The following is a 21916-nucleotide window of genomic DNA, read 5'->3' on the forward strand; positions in this document are numbered from 1 at the left end:
GCTGCATTTGCTAGCACCAGGAAGCATCTGGTACACATGATCAACATGGACTTATGCCAGTGTTAATGCTGGCACGGGTTCACGTCAACCAGTTGTGGTTGCTGGGACTTACTCCAGGGCGAGGGGACAAGACCTCCAGCAGCTGAAATTCCCCCACAGGATGCAGTAGAGCCTGCTTTGACAAGAGGGAATTTAGTAATGAGTGGGCTGCCTGTCTTATAAAACAGATTCTGCAAAACATCTTCATTGCATTTGTCATTTCCCAAAACAGTAGTAAGCAAAGCTGGGTGATGTTGGTCATGCAGCTCGTTCACCTTTTCCTTGTGAAAGATATCAAACAATATGATGACAGGCAGACACTTGAAGTTGTGATGGTGTGGACAAAGCTACCAGCAGGAAAATTTACAGGTCCTTTTATGTTGGGTTAGTTACACTAACTTTAGAGGAGTTCCATTAACTATACTGGCATCCAAGTTATGGCCATCGCAGTTACAGATGGTTGTGTCAGTGATTCTGTGAAGGCACAGTAGGTCTTCCAGTGGTGCGTTCATGCAGGTGTGATATCGCTGTGATGGCAAGAGCTGGATGTATTGGAATTGCGGAAGATATTACCGAGGAGATAGGGTGTGGTGTCCACAGTGCCCCTTGCTCTGAGTAAATGCAAGATTAAAGCCCAGGTGCTAGCTGGAGGTGTGCTGCACAGCTGTAGCCACTAGAGCATAAGGAGATCCCTCAGGTATATAGGGAGCACCTGAGGCAGAAAGGGTTTTGTGGGTGATAGAAGGAGTGCAGGTTGGAGAGGAGACTAACTTTGCTTATTGAATTGGGATTCATACTGTGGATTGTAACTAGACTTTGGCTTTGGACTTTGATTTGGATACCCTGAGGGATTGGACTGACCTACCTGGAACCTGACTTTGGACTGTAACTTGGCTTATTGGCAACTCTGATTGATTGGACTGGTTTACAAGGCCCAGTGGATTGGGATTTGGCAAAACACTGGACTGTTGGGATGTACATATGTTTCAACTTACCTACAGACCTCTGAAACCTGTCTCATGTTGCGGTGGGGTAGATAGAGAGCAGCTTTGTAGACTAGCTAATGTGGGTTATAGATCTGCCTCTCTCTTCTTTTGTCCCTGCAATGGGTGTTTCTGGCCAGTCCTGCAAAATGTGAGTGCCTTGTTGGTGAGGGCAAGACTTGGGCCTTTTGTGTAATTTGCGATGTACACACCATCCTTCTCAAAACTTTTTGCTCTCAGTCACATGCACACACACGTAGTATTTCTATAACTACAAGTTACTCTTGTTGGGTGCTTTTAACAAGCTATTTGTCTACAACCAGATGCTGGTTGCAGAACTTCAATTCAGTGATCGCTGACTTCTTTGGACACTCTTTCAGTTGCCTTTGTGTGGATCTGACATAGCTAACTCTTACTACCCTGAAACTATAAATGGAGTAAGGAAGGCAGACAGAAATAATGAGGGTGGCAGAAAGATAGGGGTTAATCAGTTGAATGAGCAGCTGTCAAGGGAAACTTGTTTTCCCTACAGAACGAGTCAGGTACATTGCTTAAGCACAACGTAACTGGTTGTTTTTAATGGAGAGAAGTTAGAGAGGCAAGAGCAGTTTTGCTTTTCTCTTTCCTTGGTGTTCAATCACAACAGGGCTGACATCACTTGGAGCTTTCAGAAAATGGAGAAGTAAGGAATGGTAGCAAGAATATCCAAGTCTCATTTGTTTTACCAATTCTTCAATTGACTATATGTAACATTAAACAATATCTGTTCAAATATATTTGTTTTCTGCTGAAAGATTTTAATATTAAAAGTTAATATTAAACAGAGAAAACACAAAACAAACAACAGCAAACATTACCATATTCAGGGTTGCATCCCTGTTCTGCAAATGGAACACACTTCTATTTGCACAAGGGGGGAGCAATTTTTGCTTGTCTCTCCTTAACCCTGTACCCCTATGCATCCTATACAGTCATGTTCCAGAAGGCTCCCCAATGTTCCAGTGTAGGCTTTCAGATGGCGCAGGGAGCTGCTGTGCTGAGAAGGGAAACCAAGTGCTATTATCAGAGGGGAGGAATAAACTAGATAATTAATAACCTCAGATATTGTTCTGGGTTAGTCAGGTTATGCTGTCCCCATCCAGTAGCAATGGGCTGCACTGCATAAAAGGCAGAAAGGCTTGCACGATAGATGAAAGTCATTTCTGGTTTTCCCCATTTTATCTTATTTTAATATATGAAGTCATTCCGTCTATATATGCCACAAACCATACTTCATTTAACCCTATATATCAGCAATTTTAAACAGGTGTATGGCAAAAGGACTGCAGGTGTGACACAGGAGCTTGGAGCTCAGCAGCTGAAAACCACTGAAAAACTCTTCTGGGTTCTGCAGCTCAGTTTCTAGTCAGAGGCATAGCTAGAGTGGGTGCAAAGCACTAAGTTCGACAGGGAGCCTCACCGCAGCATGCAAGAGGCCCCCCACCTCTTCTTCTGCTGGGAAGATGATGGCCTAGATCAGTGGTTCCCAAAGTCTTCCTCAGGAAAAGGGAAACACTTAAGTCTTTGCAGGAGCAGGGAATGGCAGCAACATGATCATCAGGATCACACTGCTGCAAGAGCTGATGGGGGTATTTATTTACCTTCCACAGAGCTGGTCTATGAGGGGTGCAGGGAGTTTTGTTTTGTTTTATATATATATATATATATATATATATATATATATATATATATATATATATATAACATATCAGAAGACTAGAATTTGTGGTGCCATTCCATAACCTTGCTGTTATAATGAACATAATGTTTGGAACAAGAAACACAGGATATGACTTTGCCTGTCAATCAGCCATTAATGTGTTAGAAATCTCATCTTGTCTGTGCCAATATGCAAACCCTCAGTTTGAGAACAACTTGTCTAGCTATTAGTTGAGAACAACGAGTGGCCTTGGCAATGCAGATGAGAAAAGACAGGAACTGTCTACCAAAGTAAAATTAACCCACTGTACACATGGACACCTGAAAGTGTGACATCAAAACAATGGACAATACCAGATGGCCAGATTTAGAGACAAGCAGATAAACGCAGTCCATGTGCCTCCTCTTCCAATGATTGGAGAAGGTATCTGCATGGTTGGCTGCAGCAACCAAAGAGGTCACAACTTCAGTGGCATAGCTAGAGGGGGTGCAAAGCATTCTGTTTTGCAAGGAGCCTCACTGCGGTGAGGCTCCCTGCAAAACTTAGTGCTTTGCACCCCCTCTAGCTATGCCTCTGCACAGCTTTCAGAGACATGGGGTGCAAGATACAAGCTGTTCCAATCTGTTTGCAAAAAGGGTGTACAACCAAACCTGGCGGTTGCAAGCCATCAAAACTACTGTGTGCTGTGATGTGAGCAACCTGCAAAGTGAGTGTTAAATTTGACACAGAGCTATGTTCATGGTAAAAATGTCAGAAAAAGCACAATTCTACCAATTCAAAGGCTTCAAAGGCGCATATCTTATACTGATATGTGCGCACACACAATCAGCATGTCCTGAGGGAAGCCTGCCAGGCTCATTTGGCCCTCACCTTCTGGAAATTAGTGAAGAGCAATTTATTTCAGCAGGCATTAAGGGAGTAAGGCAGTTGCTACTTCAGGTCAACCCCTTCATCTTTGTGCTCCATCAGTTTTATTGGTTTGTAGCTTAAATGACTGCATTTTTAATTATGCTTTTATTGCTTTTAATGATTTATTCAAACTTTTGTAAGCTGTCCTAAGGACCTTTTAGGGCCATATGGAGAGATAGGCATGGGGAAAAAATCAAATAAAATGAACCCATTGCTTTGTAATACCAAACCCAAACATTCACTAGATGATGTCATCCATTTATTCTGTTTAATTGGAACTAGCAGAACAAATAACCTTGTAACAGGATTCCCAATTCACTAATACTTTGTCAACCCCCATAAACAACCCCCCCACACACACACCCTAAGGAAGATGGCAGTGTCGCTTCCATGAAGTGACATTTCCAGTCTTCCACAATTTTGCTTGCCACATTCTCCAAGGCAAGTACTCAGGTAGATTTTGGTGACCATCAAGAGCCCAAGAGCTTGGTGTCTCCATTTCTTCCCAACTTTAGAAGGAGGGGGTGGAGAAGAAATGATCCCACTTCAAGGTTCAAAGGATGCCTGGCATTTGTTTTGATGTTGGAAGTCCAAGAGTACCTCCGAGGCACAGCACCAGAACAAGACTCAGCCCCCACCCACCCAAAGTGAAAGGGAGGATAGTGACTTTGTGACTTTCTCTGCCCTCTTTGAGCCCTCCAAACCACCCAGCAGGCAAAACTCCAGCCTCTCCCCTTCATCTACATGAACACAAGCCCAAAACCCTGCTCCAGGTAGCTGCCAAGCAGCCACACCTTTTGGGTTGGCTGCCAAGCTCAGCCCAAATTTATAGAACTTACAATTTATCATAGAAAGTTACTAATTATTATAGACCATCTTTAATATTTTCTGTTCATTAGAGCCCTCCAGGCCCAACTTTGATCTGATGGAGGTGGGACTACCTCCCTACCAAAGCTCTTCTTCATTGTTTATCAAATTGATGTACTGAAACTTTGCTCTTTTGCAGGAATAGCTTGGTGTCTCAATTTCTACAGTGTCTAACGATAAGAGTATCCATTTCTAAGGTATATTTTTTGACTAAGGCAACTCTCTCAAAGGCATCGCATGGCTACTCCAACAGATCTTTGATTTTCTACACTGGAAAAGAAGATAAATAAACCCCAGCAGATAGGATTGTCTTAACACAGTATTTCTCAAAGATTGCCGCATCAGTGCAGATTAGATCATTCTGCACTGATGTGATGTATAATTGCCTGTATCTGCTTCGTAAACAGTTCCTAGGGTTCGGTTAGAAGGGATAAGAATAACGTTACAGGATTTGAGTGAAAGTGTTTTTATCATTGGAATTATAAGTATTTTGGGGGCATGGAAAACACTGCTGCAATTGGCACAGAATGTGATTCAATATTACATATTGGGAGCTTTAACTATGGGAGCATGAATTAATCTTAAAACACATCTATGGCTCTGGGTCCTTTCCCCCATGTAGTCCTATTACCAAAAGGGAATTCAGTCCTCATATTGTTGCTTCCTTCAAATCTTTCCCATATTTAAACGACAGCTTTTTAACATATTCTTCTGACAGTTTTCTTTTCTACACATCATGCCATGACTCATCAAATGAATGTAACAGAGGCAAAAATGGACCTATTGCCTGAAAATATTTTTTGAATGAAAAATGTGAAAATGTATTGACAGCTGAAGTAATGATTGTCTTTATCTGAAGCCAGCTTTGATTGGCACTGTAATTTGCATTTGCAGTGACAAATGACTCTGGCTGTTCTCTGCCATCAGATAATGAAATATGACTGCAGAGCAATTTTGCCTTTCCTACAAAAGGTGACATTGTGGCAAAAAAGGAGAGATGCTGGTTCAATTTCTTTTTGAAAGTATTCAGTACTTGTGACATCATGAGCGTTGTGAATTGATGCTTTGCTTTGCCTAATCATGGAAAGTACTCTCAGTCTTTCACTCAGTTCAACATATTGTCCCCACCTTACTTTTAGTGCATGGCTTCTATTTAGAAAACCACAGTCCCTACCTTTCCTTGGAGTTTGCCATGATTGTGCTATTTCAGGGCTGTAGACAGCCTTCCTTGCTAGGTGGGGACTCCACATTTCTAGATGGGACTTCAAATGCATGAACAGGAAAATATTTCCAGGGTCAAGCCATCCCTGAAGTACACTACAACAATCTCCCCAGACAGTAAAGCTGTGGGCAGTGACTATGGGCAGGTGTTCAACTACCTCCACTGACTGGAGAGTGCCTGCCACTGCGAGTCCAACTACCCAACCACAGCTGCCACCATGGTGTTGCCACACCTCTACTCAGTGCTATTCAACCTGGTGGTCTGCAGATGGTGCTGGTCTGTGATGAATTCCAGGAAAGAAACAATAATAATAATATGGCCCAAGGGTGGTACTAGCCCCTGGCATGTTGGAAAGAAAATTGCCAGCCCCTGGCACATCAGAGAGCTTGAGTAGCACTGCTCTAGGTGGTGTGGTACACCTGCTGGCCCCACTCTGGCAACAGCCCTGCTTGGCATGTAATTCAAAGGTGACTGAAACCTGAGTTGGGGGGAGGCACTCAAGCCAACATGTTGTTGGCATCCTTCAGTCTCGGAAGACTATGGTATCGCGCTCTGAATAGTGGTTTTGGAACAGAATGTCCTGTCCAGTGTGTGAAGCCTGGGTAAAGTAGATATGGTTTCCCATGCAGCAAATCCCCCCTCTCCACATCGCTGAAATGGTCCAATGGAAAGGCAGAGGCCAATACGGTTGGTTCCAGCGGCGTCGCAGGAGTTGCCAGAACGTGACTGTGTTCAGCCATGAACTGCCTCAGGGACTCCGGCTCTGGATTTTGCCTCGAGGTTGACTCCTGAAGCCTTTTCCATAACTGGATGTAGCCACAAGGCAGTGGAGGTTTGGGATCAGAGTCTTCCTTCTCTCAGATGAGCTGCCTTCCCAGGCTAACGTGTCCCAACTACCCGGTAGCTGTTTAGTCGCTTCTTACGACAAGTACAGCCAAACTGAGGGCCTATTCTTATCCCCAGCCCCCGTCACTTCCAGCCAGCATGAATGTAACAGAAATATGCTAGAGTTTAGAATGAATGACTAGCAAATCTTTTTCATTACAACCTTGCATATTTTATCATTACTCTAGATATTTCAAGACAGTCATCAAGATCAACCAATATTTGAGTGCTACATTAGCACAATTTATGTTAATGGCTTCAAACTGCCTCTTCTTCTACTACACTCACATTTAATCAAGCAGCAACATTTCTTAGGTTAAGAAATCAATCAAAAATTTAAGAGTATGGCATGGAGATTGCTAAAAGCATTGATAAGTGTGAATCATGCATTTTTTTTAATGTGGCCTCCACACATTACTACATGCATGGTCTTCCCCACCTTGTCTAGTGTTGACCTTTAAAGTCCTAAATGGCCTGGAATCAGACTATCCCAAGGACCATGTCTTCCAATTTGAACCTGTCTGCTCAATTAGATCATTGGTTGAGGCTCTACTGTGTTCTGCCACGACTAGAAGAGATCCCCTATACCCTCCCACCATTGGGGGGATGCAGGCAAGTATGCAGGACATGGCCTTCTTGCTTACCTCATAAGGCTGTGGAACGCTTTCTTAAGAAGCCTGTTTCTTTGCTTTTCATCATCTAGCTACGATCTGAAAAAAATTCAGAAGGTTTTGGAAATGGAATTATGGCTACGTTGACTAGAATGAGAGAGATCGTGATGCTACATTAATATTCAGTGCTGGATTCATACTGATAATTTCTGTTTTAAGTTGCATCTTTACCGTGTAATTTTTTTCTGATTTTGTATCTTTTTATCTGTCTTGGATGTTGGTGTAATACAGCAACCAGGTTATAAATATTTTAATCAACAAACCATTGCAAAAGTAGATATTAAATATCACATGGTTTGAAAACCTGTAACACACAAAATGTTAACTAATGGAAATTCAAGCTTGTCATATTCCTAGTACTTGCTAAGATTGTAATAAAGTAGAACCACTACTCCAAATAGAAGAAGTTGCACATAACATTTGCTATGATCAAACCATTCAAAATAGTGTGTTCCCAAATGTTCAGGAGTTAGGTTGATGAGAAGGAAGTGGATTTCCTTCCCTTTAGTCTGGTGCCTGAAGGAAGGGAGGCAATGGGCTCAGAGGATGTGGGAATCCTCTGAGGATATGTCATCCAAGGCTAGTTTCCTCCCTGTGGTCCTTTATTATAAAAATGTATACCTGCCCTTTGCTTCCCTAATATTCAGGGCAATTTAAAATTATAGTACAATAAAATATCAATATCATATAACAAAGAATATACTAAAATAAACATCAATATCAATCAGCACACCAGAAAAAGATAAGGAGAGAACACTAACCAAGGCAGCAGGTCAGCAAAGGACAAGTGAAAAAGCAGGAGGTTCTTATCAGTCACTGGAAGATGGGCAGCAATGGACCTTTAAAGAAAAAAGGATCCTGTCCTCACACTGTGCCTCTTAATAAGGCACCCTTATTAAGGCACCCTGTGTCCACCCTGCATCCAAGACATTTTCATGGGATCCATTTGTAAAGTTTTAACCATGTGCTGCTATAAAGTATACATATTCAATATATCCTGTATAAATACATCCAAAATATATATTTGGCAATAGCAAAGCCTAAACAAATAGCATACCATGATGAACAATCACCAAGCAGAGTTGGACCACTTATTACAACCACTACAAGACCTTTTACCTTTGGTACTGCTATAATGATTTTTCTTTAACCCCAATGTTGGGCAGAAATGGCTTAGGGGCCAATACTATCCAACTTTCCAGTGCTGATGCAGCTGAGCTATGAGCTGCATCCTGCAGTAGGGGAGCAATCATAGAGGCATCCTGAAGCTTAGAGGACATTTGTTCCCTTACCTTGGGGCTGCAGTGTCTGCATTGGTGTTGAAAAGTTGGATAGGATTTGGCCTTAATTGGCTATTTTATTTATAGAACCTGCCTCAAGTCTTTTGTAGTGCAACTGGTGAGAAAACTACAGAGCAGACAGGTAAGTGAACAGTAAATATCTTTAGAACCATATATTTGAGGTAGTTATGAATCCTAGAGGGATACCCCTCCCAGAGTTCTTGCCTTTGCTATTGGAAACAAGTAGGTAGCTCTGAGCTTATCTAGAACAAAGAAAATCACGGTATGTTTCAAGATTCTTGGGATGGAGTTTCCCCAGGGGACCTTCCCCAAAACTGAATCCTCCATTCATATTTGGGTCTCAATGGTTAAATATCATAATTTCTATTTTACTTTTTCAGGAGCTGGGGTAGGTCAAGAAAGCATATCATCATACTTTGGAATGATAGTTGGTGCAAGGGCAGGAAACAAACAATGAATAAGCAACCACTGTGAGATATAGGAAGCTGGACTGATTTGTCTTTGGCTTGATCCAGCGGGGCTCTTATGATCTTAACCACATGATCTAAGTAGAGCAGAGCAGTTGCCTTCTATTGCATTCATTCAAATTTCAGAAACCAATTGGATCAAAAGATATTTCTGGTCTTCTGATTTTTGTAACTGTCAACAGGATTCTTTGTATAGCTTCCAAATTTTGGAAGATTATTTTCTAAAAACCAGCCTAATACAAAACTGTCAATGGAAGAGTATGTTCTATTAGGTATTAACAGTTCTATTAGTACTTAATGCTGTGCATTGCTCTGCAGGAAATAAGCTTTTCCAATTATGAGCATTTACAATCAAGGAAGAAGCAATCACCTCAGAAATGAAGCATGGGTGCGCACACACATATACACAGAGTAGTGCAGTTCAGCAATTAAGTCAGAAAAACATCGAGCTATTATATTATATTCATAAGTTGCTCTATATCAGCATTTCCCAAACTTGATTGTGGGTGGATTGCTGGCCTGCCAAAACCGGAAGCCACTTCTGGGTCATGTCTTGCAGAAGCTGCCTGCCAGGCATTCTGGGGTGTGACACAGCATGATGTGGCCAATGATGCAAGCTGCAGTCCGGCGCAACCTGGAAACCACTTCCAGTTTGTTCCCTATATTGCCTCACAGCTTCCAGGTCGTGGCGGTCTAGAGACCTCCTGCAGACGCTGAAGTGTGTCACAGAGGTAAGAAAATTGGGAGCCACTGCTCTATATGAACATTCGGAGAATCTTTAATGGAAATTACTGCCCAGATATCACCTGCTTATAAGTTCTAGCAACATCACTACCACTTGCAGAGCTACTGGAGCCAAGTTAATTACTGTATGCATATTTAATGAATATTAGTTTAATTTTTAAACAGTATAGAATTACACAGCTATCAAGGTTACAGAACAGACTTGTTTAACAGTGCAATCCTAGCCACGTCTATGCAGAAGTCAGTCCCATTGTGTTCAATTGTGATTACTTCATGGAAAATATATATAGCATTGCAGCCCAAAAGTCTCTCTCAATAGAATGAAAGGTATAAAATTCCTGGACACAGTTTCATGCTATTTGATAGCATGTTCTCCACTTGCCTTATCATATAAATTTATACATGGGCTACAGGTTCTTTACAGTTCTATTATATTTTATCTATAAGCATTACAAATGGATTTGCACATCCCTTTTCTCCAGGGATCAGGTATGTCAGGGCCCAATCCTATCCAACTTTCCAGTGCCGATGCAGCAGTGCCAATGGGGTATTGGGGGGGCAGTCAGTGGCCTCCTTAATGTAAGGCAGTATTTCTACCCTTACCTTGATGCTGCATTGCAGTTGCATCAGCACTGGAAGACTGGATAGGGCTAGGCCCTCCATTTCACAAATTAACAATGCATACCCTGCCCTTTTCTCTCCTAAGACTCAGGACACCTTAAAATAAGAATAAAGAAATACTGACATCAGTCAGCAGCAAGAAACCCATCCAGAATGGAATGGCAAGAGAATTACTGTATTTCAGCTCTCTTCTGTTTCTGGCAATTCATAAGCTACTACTGTTAATACAAACACATTTCTTATTCTGAAGAAAACTACTTTTCCAAATCTAAAGCTGTATTCAAAAAACTAGCTCACACAAGATGAGGTGTGGGTAGTTACATTGTATTGCCAATAAACTAGTAATTTGTCACTGGGCTCCTACAATGCATCGCACACTTATTCTCCTTCCTCATTAAAAAAAATTAAAAATTTATACCTATGAAGTGATAAGAAATTCTAACTTAAATATATTTTTTAAAAAATTTAAAAAATATTTTGAATTCTTTTCTCAAAAAGAAAGAGAATACTGTACATTAAAACAAAAACAATCATTGGTTTGAAAAGAAAAATACATGTTGTATTTCGTAAAATACAAAAACAAATTTCAACAATCTTTGAACCATAATCAATGAATATACTAAGCATACAGATCTACAAAAGACTTCTCAATATCAAATTTTCAACTGTTATCTGTAAGCCATTCATTCAAATGTAGATCAAGTCAAAAGATCTTCAGCTCATTGGATACTAGTAGGAACACACTCATCCTTCCAATGTTTTAATAATAGTCTTTTAGCTACAATAAGGACACAGAGTTCATTTTTGCTGTGCTGTAGTTACCTTCCAAGAAACAGGAAAATAATTCAAAAGAACAGAGGTATCAAGATATTTGAGAGACCACCTTCTTCCATATAATCTGACTGGTCCTCTCAAGTCATCGGAGAGGGCCCTTCTACAGGTGCTATCACCTATGAAGGTGGGTGGGGTTGCAGCAAGGAGTAGGGCCTTCTTCATAGTGGCACCAGCTCTGTGGTCCTCCCTCCCTTTTCAGCAGGGCTTAAAGACATTTCTTTTAACTCTCCTCTTCTGAGGTTCTGGCTTTTAAATACACTATTTCAAGTTTTAAGTATTAGTTTTATGGGCTTGATCTTTTTACTGTTTCTGATTCTTCTGCGTGTGCTCCTGGCTTTAATTAGGTTTTTTAGATTTCATACATTATTATTATTTTTTAAAGGAACTGCTAATATTTATTTTTCATATTGTATTTTATGTTTTTATTTTTTGTAAGCCACTTTGACTGACCATTTGGGAGATAAAGCAGGATATAAATAAATATTAATGATAGCTGCAATAAAACATTAATGCAATTAATTTCTTCCTAAAAATTATATCACAGATCCATAATATCCATAACATTCTTATCCATAATATTCAACTAGCAACATTTGTTTGAGAAGTTCTTTAACCTTCCTCTCTGTATGCTAATGACAGATTTAATGGATCAATGGAACTTTCTTCCAAATAAGATATTAACAGAAGTACAATGTTTAAACTACCATTTGCAGAACATGCCTGCGGCATCACACAAACAAACTTGACTATAAACACTAATTTGATCTGCATACATTTTGCAATTAAAAGTCTAAGAGCCGATCCTAAGCTGGCTCCCACTGGCGGAATGGGCACGCACAGTAGCAAACCTGCTGCAAAGCAGTCTGCGACCACACAAAGGCCAGTGCATTGGAAGAGTCTTTTGCCAGCACTGGAGCTGCACTCAACAACAGGGGTAAGTGAGCTGCTGGGTGGTGGAAGGAGGATGGTTTGGGGTGGTGGTTCAGGCCCAGAAGAGGTGCAGGGATGGCAGCAGTCTCTGTGGCTGTGGCTTAGAGCAGCTAGTCACGGAGCCCACCAGAGGACAGGTGACTCTGGATTTAGTATTGTGCGGTACGCAGGACCTGGTTAGAGATGTAAACGTTACAGAGCCATTGGGGAACAGTGATCATGCTGCGATCCGTTTTGACGTGCACGTTGGGGGAAGAATACCAGGCAAATCTCTCACAAAAACCCTTGACTTCCGACAGGCGGACTTCCCTCAGATGAGAAGGCTGGTTAGAAGGAGGTTGAAAGGGAGGGTAAAAAGAGTCCAGTCTCTCCAGAGTGCATGGAGGCTGCTTAAAACAACAGTAATAGAGGCCCAGCAGAGGTGTATACCGCAAAGAAAGAAGGGTTCCACTAAATCCAAGAGGGTGCCCGCATGGCTAACCAGCCAAGTTAGAGAGGCTGTGAAGGGCAAGGAAGCTTCCTTCCGTAAATGGAAGTCTTGCCCTAATGAGGAGAGTAAAAAGGAACATAAACTGTGGCAAAAGAAATGTAAGAAGGTGATAGGGGAGGCCAAGCGAGACTATGAGGAACGCATGGCCAGCAACATTAAGGGGAATAATAAAAGCTTCTTCAAATATGTTAGAAGCAGGAAACCCGCCAGAGAAGCGGTTGGCCCTCTGGATGGTGAGGGAGGGAAAGGGGAGATAAAAGGAGACTTAGAGATGGCAGAGAAATTAAATGAGTTCTTTGCATCTGTCTTCACGGCAGAAGACCTCGGGCAGATATCACTGCCCGAATGGCCCCTCCTAACCGAGGAGTTAAGTCAGATAGAGGTTAAAAGAGAAGATGTTTCAGACCTCATTGATAAATTAAAGATCAATAAGTCACCGGGCCCTGATGGCATCCACCCAAGAGTTATTAAGGAATTGAAGAATGAAGTTGCAGATCTCTTGACTAAGGTATGCAACTTGTCCCTCAAAACGGCCACGGTGCCAGAAGATTGGAGGATAGCAAATGTCACGCCTATTTTTAAAAAGGGAAAGAGGGGGGACCCGGGAAACTATAGGCTGGTCAGCCTAACATCCATACCAGGTAAGATGGTGGAATGCCTCATCAAAGATAGGATCTCAAAACACATAGATGAACAGGCCTTGCTGAGGGAGAGTCAGTATGGCTTCTGTAAGGGTAAATCTTGCCTCACAAACCTTATAGAATTCTTTGAAAAGGTCAATAGGCATGTGGATTTGGGAGAACCTGTGGACATTATATATCTGGACTTTCAGAAGGCGTTTGACACGGTCCCTCACCAAAGGCTACTGAAAAAACTCCACAGTCAGGGAATTAGAGGACAGGTCCTCTCATGGATTGAGAACTGGTTGGAGGCCAGGAAGCAGAGAGTGGGTGTCAATGGGCAATTTTCACAATGGAGAGAGGTGAAAAGCGGTGTGCCCCAAGGATCTGTCCTGGGACCAGTGCTTTTCAACCTCTTCATAAATGACCTGGAGACAGGGTTGAGCAGTGAAGTGGCTAAGTTTGCAGACAACACCAAACTTTTCCAAGTGGTGAAGACCAGAAGTGATTGTGAGGAGCTCCAGAAGGATCTCTCCAGACTGGCAGAATGGGCAGCAAAATGGCAGATGTGCTTCAATGTCAGTAAGTGTAAAGTCATGCACATTGGGGCAAAAAATCAAAACTTTAGATATAGGCTGATGGGTTCTGAGCTGTCTGTGACAGATCAGGAGAGAGTTCTTGGGGTGGTGGTGGACAGGTCGATGAAAGTGTCGACCCAATGTGCGGCGGCAGTGAAGAAGGGCAATTCTATGCTTGGGATCATTAGGAAGGGTATTGAGAACAAAACGGCTAGTATTATAATGCCGTTGTACAAATCTATGGTAAGGCCACACCTGGAGTATTGTGTCCAGTTCTGGTCGCCGCATCTCAAAAAAGACATAGTGGAAATGGAAGAGGTGCAAAAGAGAGCGACTAAGTTGATTACGGGGCTGGGGCACTTTCCTTATGAGGAAAGGCTACGGCGTTTGGGCCTCTTCAGCCTAGAAAAGAGGCGCCTGAGGGGGGACATGATTGAGACATACAAAATTATGCAGGGGATGGACAGAGTGGATAGGGAGATGCTCTTTACACTCTCACATAATACCAGAACCAGGGGACATCCACTAAAATTGAGTGTTGGGCGGGTTAGGACAGACAAAAGAAAATATTTCTTTACTCAGTGTGTGGTTGGTCTGTGGAACTCCTTGCCACAGGATGTGATGCTGGCGTCTAGCTTAGACGCCTTTAAAAGGGGATTGGACAAGTTTCTGGAGGAAAAATCCATTATGGGGTACAAGCCATGATGTGTATGCGCAACCTCCTGATTTTAGAAATGGGTTATGTCAGAATGCCAGATGCAAGGGAGGGCACCAGGATGAGGTCTCTTGTTATCTGGGATGCTCCCTGGGACATTTGGTGGGCCGCTGTGAGATACAGGAAGCTGGACTAGATGGGCCTATGGCCTGATCCAGTGGGGCTGTTATTATGCTGCCACATCCTATCCACCCTCCTGCTCCAGGGAAAGTGAGAGTGGGGCAATCGCGCTCCGCTTCTTGTTTTGCGAAGGCAGAGCGTGATCGCCCCACTCGCACTTTCCCTGACCCAGGGAGCCCTGCCGAAGGTCGCGCAGGGCTCCCCACACCCCGGGGGGGCTGCAGGGGGCTTGGGCAAGTGCACCAAGCCGCTGCAGTCCCCCTGAGCGGCACGATCCTGGGGATTGTGCCGCTGCCTCCTCCCTGCCTCCTGGCTGTCCGCGCCCCTTAAGGGGAAAGGAACCAGGACCTTCAGGCTAGGGTATCACGACGCCCCAGTTTAAATACCACTGGTGTAGGTCAATTAAGACTTTTCTGACTCTGTATCAGGTATGACACCTCTTACTGAGTAAAAATGTCCGATGTTTTCAAAGGCACACTACTGCCTTCCAAAACATCTGATCAACTATGTTCAAGTAGCAAACTAAAAGGGAGTAAGGGGCATTCCTGTTCCACTTCCACCAACTGGAGAATAGCACATCTCTCAGCCCTCTAAAGCCAAGATATTTACATCAAATAGCCTTGTAGCACAGAGGAGTTGTTTCAAATTCCTCTGCCATTACCTTTAAAACTGGAAGAAGCAATAAGCACTCCACCCCCACAGATTAAATCTGCATTGCTCTTTGCCTTCCAGGGTTAAAGAGCACTCCACAATGTTTCAGCTGCCTCTCCCGGCTTTTGAGATCAGAAGCAGGCTCCAGGACAGCCCTGCAGTACTCAGCGTGGGGCAAAATGAATGCTGCAGCATGTGTGAGCTGGTGGGCTGGGCAATAGGAATGTCAGGTAGCCTCTCAATGTCACTGTTGCAAATCATGACCAACACAACACTTCTGAAAAATCACTTCTAAATTATGTCTTGCTGCCCCTAACAAATGTTTTTGCAAGAAACAGAATGCTAAACATAGCATATGAAGAAATGTTTGCCTTGCAGCTGGAGCCTAGCATGTTCACTGATACAGTACATCCGCAGGGAACAGCAGTCAAAGCACAGTGCTTAACTAGAAGAGGCAACCAAGATCTATGCTGACATTTGGTAGGCTACTTAGGCAATATTTGTGGGTAACTGGCAAATCAACTCTTGAAGAATGGCAATGTACTGCTTTATCTTCCCCAATCCTACTAGGGAATCAGAATGCAGAAACTTAAATTTTCTTTTCATTGCTTTATCATGGTTTCCCATTACTGCTAAATAAATATTAAGAATATACAACTTAGGTCGACTTAAGTCAATCAATTGCAGTAGGATCTATTTTAAAATGTATCCTGGATCAGAACCTGTTTTGCCAAACATGCTTATCTACACATTGCTTTCTTTTTAAAAAAGCAAACACACCCAGCTCTCTCACGCTGAACACTGAGCTTGCTTGACTCTCTGCTCAGTGCACTTCTAAGGATGGAATTCTCTGCATTGCACCAACCAAAAGGAGGGCACAGATGCCTGTTCTGCCCTATATGCCACATGTTCCTTTAATAAAGGAGAACATCAGCACCCACTTCCATTCCCAGGACAGTTAAAGTCCCACAGGTCACCTCATAAGGGGCTCTCTATTATCTACTCTGTTCCACTCTGACAAAAAGACCTTTTGAGGCTCAGTTGAGTTGTAGTGAGTAGCCTGGATCACTGATCATCCAAAAACAGCAAGACCCTTACAATTAATTTAACAAACCAACATTTTAGAGGACCAGGTCATTAAATCCTATTCTGAATTAGCAAAAAAGCAAGATATACATTTTCCCTTAACAAAGACGAGCCAAATGTCAAACCTTAAGAAGTAACCCTAGCCTAATGACAAATGAGCCTAGGTTCTGACAAAATGATGTAGCTAAGGCAGCTCTTGCCTCCTACTTAACCAAGGGGTGGCGGGAGAAACATAGGTCCATCCACTTTTATTCAGTTTGTGCTGTGCAAGCACAACCTTCAAACGCTGGAGATCTGAGCCTTATGATGGATGATCTATACTAGTTAGATTCACGCTGGTACCAAATGCAAGAAAGGTAGGGCCAGCTGTGATCTAGAAAGCAAACATGCCATGTGGCCATATCTATGTATTACTTAGATGTTTCTTGCTTCCAGTGTTTTTCAAATATACTGAGACAATAAGGAACATGAACACAGAACATCATCTAGACATGCTATAGCCCTCTCTCACCAGACCTGTGTACAGGTTTCACAGAGTTATACAAATTACAAATCTCTGGCAATGTGTAGAAATATTTCCTGAGAAAGTTTCAGAGATCAGTTGCATTGCTCAGGCAGGAGTGCATTTCACAGCACCATAAAGTTATTCAGTACTACTGTCTGTTGTGATTAAAAATCTAATTGGCATGAGGTTAGCCATCTTCACTGATTCAGGTCTATTTGGATTATAAATTAGTGGACCAATTACTATATTTATGATTAATTACAAGTTTGTAGTTTGGTTTGATGAGCTAACAGAACCTGTCATAAGTCTATTCCTGCCCCCCCCCCATAATATGCTGTGAGCTTTATGGTCTGCTAGACTTGGTCCTGTAATAAGCAATTTTGAACTTATTGTCAAAAAGTTAGACTCTAAATGAAAATATAAGAAATGGAAAAATCAACATCCATAATATTACATGTATTTTTTTTTAATAAATGCAATACTAAACAGACTGAAACTACAGCTTAGTTGCCATTACGTGCTACATTTACTGATTGTGCATGAGAGTAGCCTATGACACTTCATGTACGTATGACACAAGAATTAATTTTGGGACTAATTATTAATCCCACTACCATTGCTCCCACAAAAGTATCCACTACCATTGCTATATTGTCTTTCCACACAGAATCAAGGCAAGAAGGTGCCATTCCAGAATGAAGAAAGCTGCTCACTGGAAATAACCAGCTGTCAGAGCAGAACTACAATAAGGCCTTGTAATGCAAATACAGTACTGAAAAAATGATAAGAAATAAAATATATATGCATCCTGAAATCTTCACTCAAATCAGTGGAACTTCATACACACTCACCAAGGGAGAGCACAAAATGATAAAGTAGATATGGCAGCACAGGAAATTGAGGGTGGAGACCTATTGCCTTCATATTAACATACAAAGTAGCAATATCTGCAGCTGTTGCGACTTACTATCTTTACAAACAATAGATACCACCATATGAAAGAAGTTCTAAACTTTCATGGTCACAAAGAAATGTGGCCCAGGAGGTTGTAGGAACAGCAACAACTAAACAAACACTAGAGTAGAACTGAAAAGTTGTTAAGTTATGTTCCTTGCTAGACAAACATAACTGCTTCTAAGGAATATACTGTAATATGGTTCAATTCGCAGCAGGACACAGTGTAGGAAAGGACAAAGTTCAGCTGTGACACATATCCAGAAATTCACTAGTAGCTTTCCATAATAACTGGGGACAACAAAATTAGACCAGCAATCCTATGCTCGCAGAAGAGGGAGAAGGTGTCATTGAATGCAGTTTCTTCAGGTATCCAGGCACAGGACTTCCATAGATCATGTGTGAACCCAGTTTCAGACTTTTGTCTGGCCTAGATGTCACATCTTGCTGCACATTTTGCTCTCCAGTTCTGCCTTCTGCGTACCCTGGAATGACTGTAAAGGTCTGAGATAACAGTTCCCAAACTCCACTTGTAGGGATGGTCTAGCAAATGATCACACACACTACATGTAAGGTCTATAGCAGCCTCTGGATTACAGAATCTCATTAATAATTTTACACACACGTGTACATATATATGGATCAACTGGTGCAATGGTCCTCAAATTGCTGGTGTAAAGTTTCCCCCAACTCTTTAAGGGGCAGGGGAAAGGAAGAGGCAGCGACCTGATCCCCAGGATCGCGTCACTAAGGGGGGCGGGGTGATGCTTTCACTTTCTATGGAGTTAGGGCTGCAGCAGTCTCCAGGAGTGGGGAGATCTGCGCAGTCCTCTGCAGGGCTCCCCGAGGCTTGGAATCCTCAAATGAAGCAACTACAAAGCATTTCCTGCTTGCAGATGTTTTGCTATTGCTCTGTTTGAAGATTCCAAGCCTCAGGGAGCCCTGTGGAAGACTCCCCGCACCTCCTGGAGACCACTGCAGCCCTAACTCTGTGGAAAGTGAAAGCAACCCGTTAGCAACAGGATCCTGTGGATCACATCGCTGCCTTGCCCTCCCCTGCAAAGACTTACTTTGGGAATAAATTTCCCAAGAAGTTTGAGAATCACTGATCTAGTGGGTTGCAATAAATTGTCATTTTAAAAAGAAGGTCCTGGTGCTAAAATGTTTGGGAAGCACTGAACTAGATAAGAACAACATCTAAGAGTAAAAAAGACAGACCAAACCCTGTCAGCAGCTACAGCTCATATTGGAGTGAAATAATAATTTAAGGGGTATCCATTTTCTCAAAAACTGGAGTCAATTCAGCAAACTAACATCTTTTGGATTTAGCACCCCAAGAATATCCTAAGTTCATTCAAACATCCTTGGCAACTACAGAAAAGTTTTTTTTGGTTGGGTTGCGATTTGTGGAGAAGCATGCGGCTGAAGGTAAAGGAGTAAATAATTGGAGCTACAGTAGAACCTTACTTAAAGTTGACCACCCAAGGGACTGGAGAAAATTGGTCAACATAGGGAGGTGGTCAACATATGGAAAAATGTGTAATACTGTACTTAAAGAGTATTACAGATATCATACCTATACAGTGAAGATATAGAAGAAATGCATTCAGAATTATTTACATTACATACATACATATGCTGTATGTGAATTATTTTTTTTAAAAGAGAATCAATCCTGGTTTGCTTCGTAAAGATAAGAAGAGAATGCACTATCAATGCTGGCTATCCCATTCAACATGCTTGGGCATTTATTCACAGCATATGACTTCAACTGTTTTATCAGATGGCCAACATCCCCTTCCTTTGGAATCTCTGTGTCCATGTCGTCCTCATTTTCTTCTTCCACTTCCCCGGGTGTGTCCTTCACTTCTCTGCTGGGCTGTACTTCGGACAATATTGCTTGGAATATTGTTTCCAGATCAGGTTCATTGTAGGTTCCGCTCTTACATTTGTCACCTTTCATGACGAGGCTTCTATCAGGCATTGCTTTGAAAAAGAGTCCACACTCATCAGCATTAAAAAGGTCGTCATCTTTGAAGCCACTTGCAAAGTCTGGGAACTTAGTAATTAATTCTTCAACAACTTCTGCTGGAACTTCATTTGACTCACCACACAAGACTTTCTGGGAGATCTCGTGTTGCAGTTTAAATTTTTCAAGACAACCACTTGATGCTTGGAAATCTTCTACCCCAAATTCCTGTGCAAACTTCTTAGCAATTTCTTGGATCATTGGCCCTGAGATTCTGGCATTCACTGCCCTCATTTGTTTGAACCAGCATAAAGTAGCTTCATTTACTTCATCAAGCAAAGTTTTCTTTCTTTTCCGCTGTAGGCCTCCATTTTCCTTACTGTATCTCTCAAAGTACGCATCTTTATGTTTTTTGATGTTGCTAACTGTGGTCTTGCTAATACCAAAATATTCTGCTGTCTTCCTTTGGCTGCTGTTTTCCAGAAAATTTAGAAGATCAACCTTCTACTTCAATGTCAGCTCTTTCAGTTCTTTCCTTTGGGTTGTCATGATTCGATGAATGAAAGGTTCTAAATCCACAAAGAGAAAACAAAAACTTGAAATGTACATTTTGCACATTGTTTGTACTGAAAATAAGTGATTTGCAGTCACACAGCACATACACATGAACTTTCCGTCCAGTACTTCTCACAATTGGCAGCCAGCGCTGGTCTGTCGGCTACATGCAGTGTGCCCACCTATAAAAACCCTTTTGCACATGCGCTAGCAGGCGTAGGGGAGGGATTGTTGCATGGCTTCTTGCTTTTCCAAGATGGGACAAACCGGACAAAACACAGGCCCACTGTATTGCGTTCAGTGGGCAACTTACAGAGGTTAAATTAATAGTCTGTGCAGTGGTCGAAGTGGTCAAGATACAACTTACGGAGGTGGTCAATACAGAGAGGTTGGTCTCCCGTAGTGTATATGCAGTGTTTGTCCTTACTGTGAAAATTTGGTCAACTTAAGGAGGTGGTCAATATAGAGAGGTGGTCAACTTTGGAGGTTCTACTGTATTTGTAGGCAGAAGAGATGAAAAAGCAAAGGCTAGTAATATTTCCCCCCTCTGAAATACAAGGGTAAAATATTGGAGGAGGTATTAAAGGGGGAAAATGTCCCCCTCTGATATTTACTCTTACAATGCCAGTTGGATTTCATTTGTTTTCCTTTATTATCTAAGCCCTAACTATTTACAGGCGATGAACCCCTTGGGAGAAGGCTTTTATGTGTGGAAGGAACGAGGCTGGTTGTTTTGAGTCCATTATCATTATTATTACTATTATTATTAATAATAACAGTATTTATATACCGCTTTTCAACTAAAAGTTCACAAAGCGGTTTACAGAGAAAAATCAAATAACTAAATGGCTCCCTGTCCCAAAAGGGCTCACAATCTAAAAAGATGCAAATGAATACCAGCAGACAGCCACTAGAACAGGCACTGCTGGGGTGAGGTGGGCCAGTTACTCTCCCCCTGCTAAAAAAAGGAGCACCCTCTTGAAAAAGTGCCTCTTAACCAGTTAGCAGGGGTAACAGCTAGCAGAGTCCATGGGAGGGATACTAGCCAAACAAATCAAGGGCTGTGTTCTTTTCCTTACCTGGAAAAAAATGCAGAAGTGATGTTTCTAGCAAGCTGCTCGCCTGCGTCCAGCACGGTTATTTTCAAAGTGGCAAATCACATGCTGCATACGCTATGGAGGCTGCTAGGGTCTCCACCGCCAGGGAGAACCCAAAAGTGACTGCCTTGCAGATGCCCCTCACTCGGGCAGATGCTCCTGAGGTGTCCCTCGCCAGGGCTGCTGCCCCTAAGGCTCCACCCTCGTCGCGCCCCCGGCCTCATGTCCCTGCAGCCACTCCCCCCGCAGAGAGCAAGGCCTGAGGCTTCTTCAGCGGTCCTGCCTGGGCGACAGCGCCGCACGCCAACGGCCACGCCAGCGCCCTCACGTCATCCGTTCCCTCCCCTGAACCCTTCAAATCCTCCACCAGCCCCGCCCACCCCTCGCCTCGGCCGAACGCACTC

The sequence above is a fragment of the Tiliqua scincoides genome, chromosome 7 (assembly GCF_035046505.1).
Source record: "Tiliqua scincoides isolate rTilSci1 chromosome 7, rTilSci1.hap2, whole genome shotgun sequence".
Classification (NCBI taxonomy): Eukaryota; Metazoa; Chordata; class Lepidosauria; order Squamata; family Scincidae; genus Tiliqua; species Tiliqua scincoides.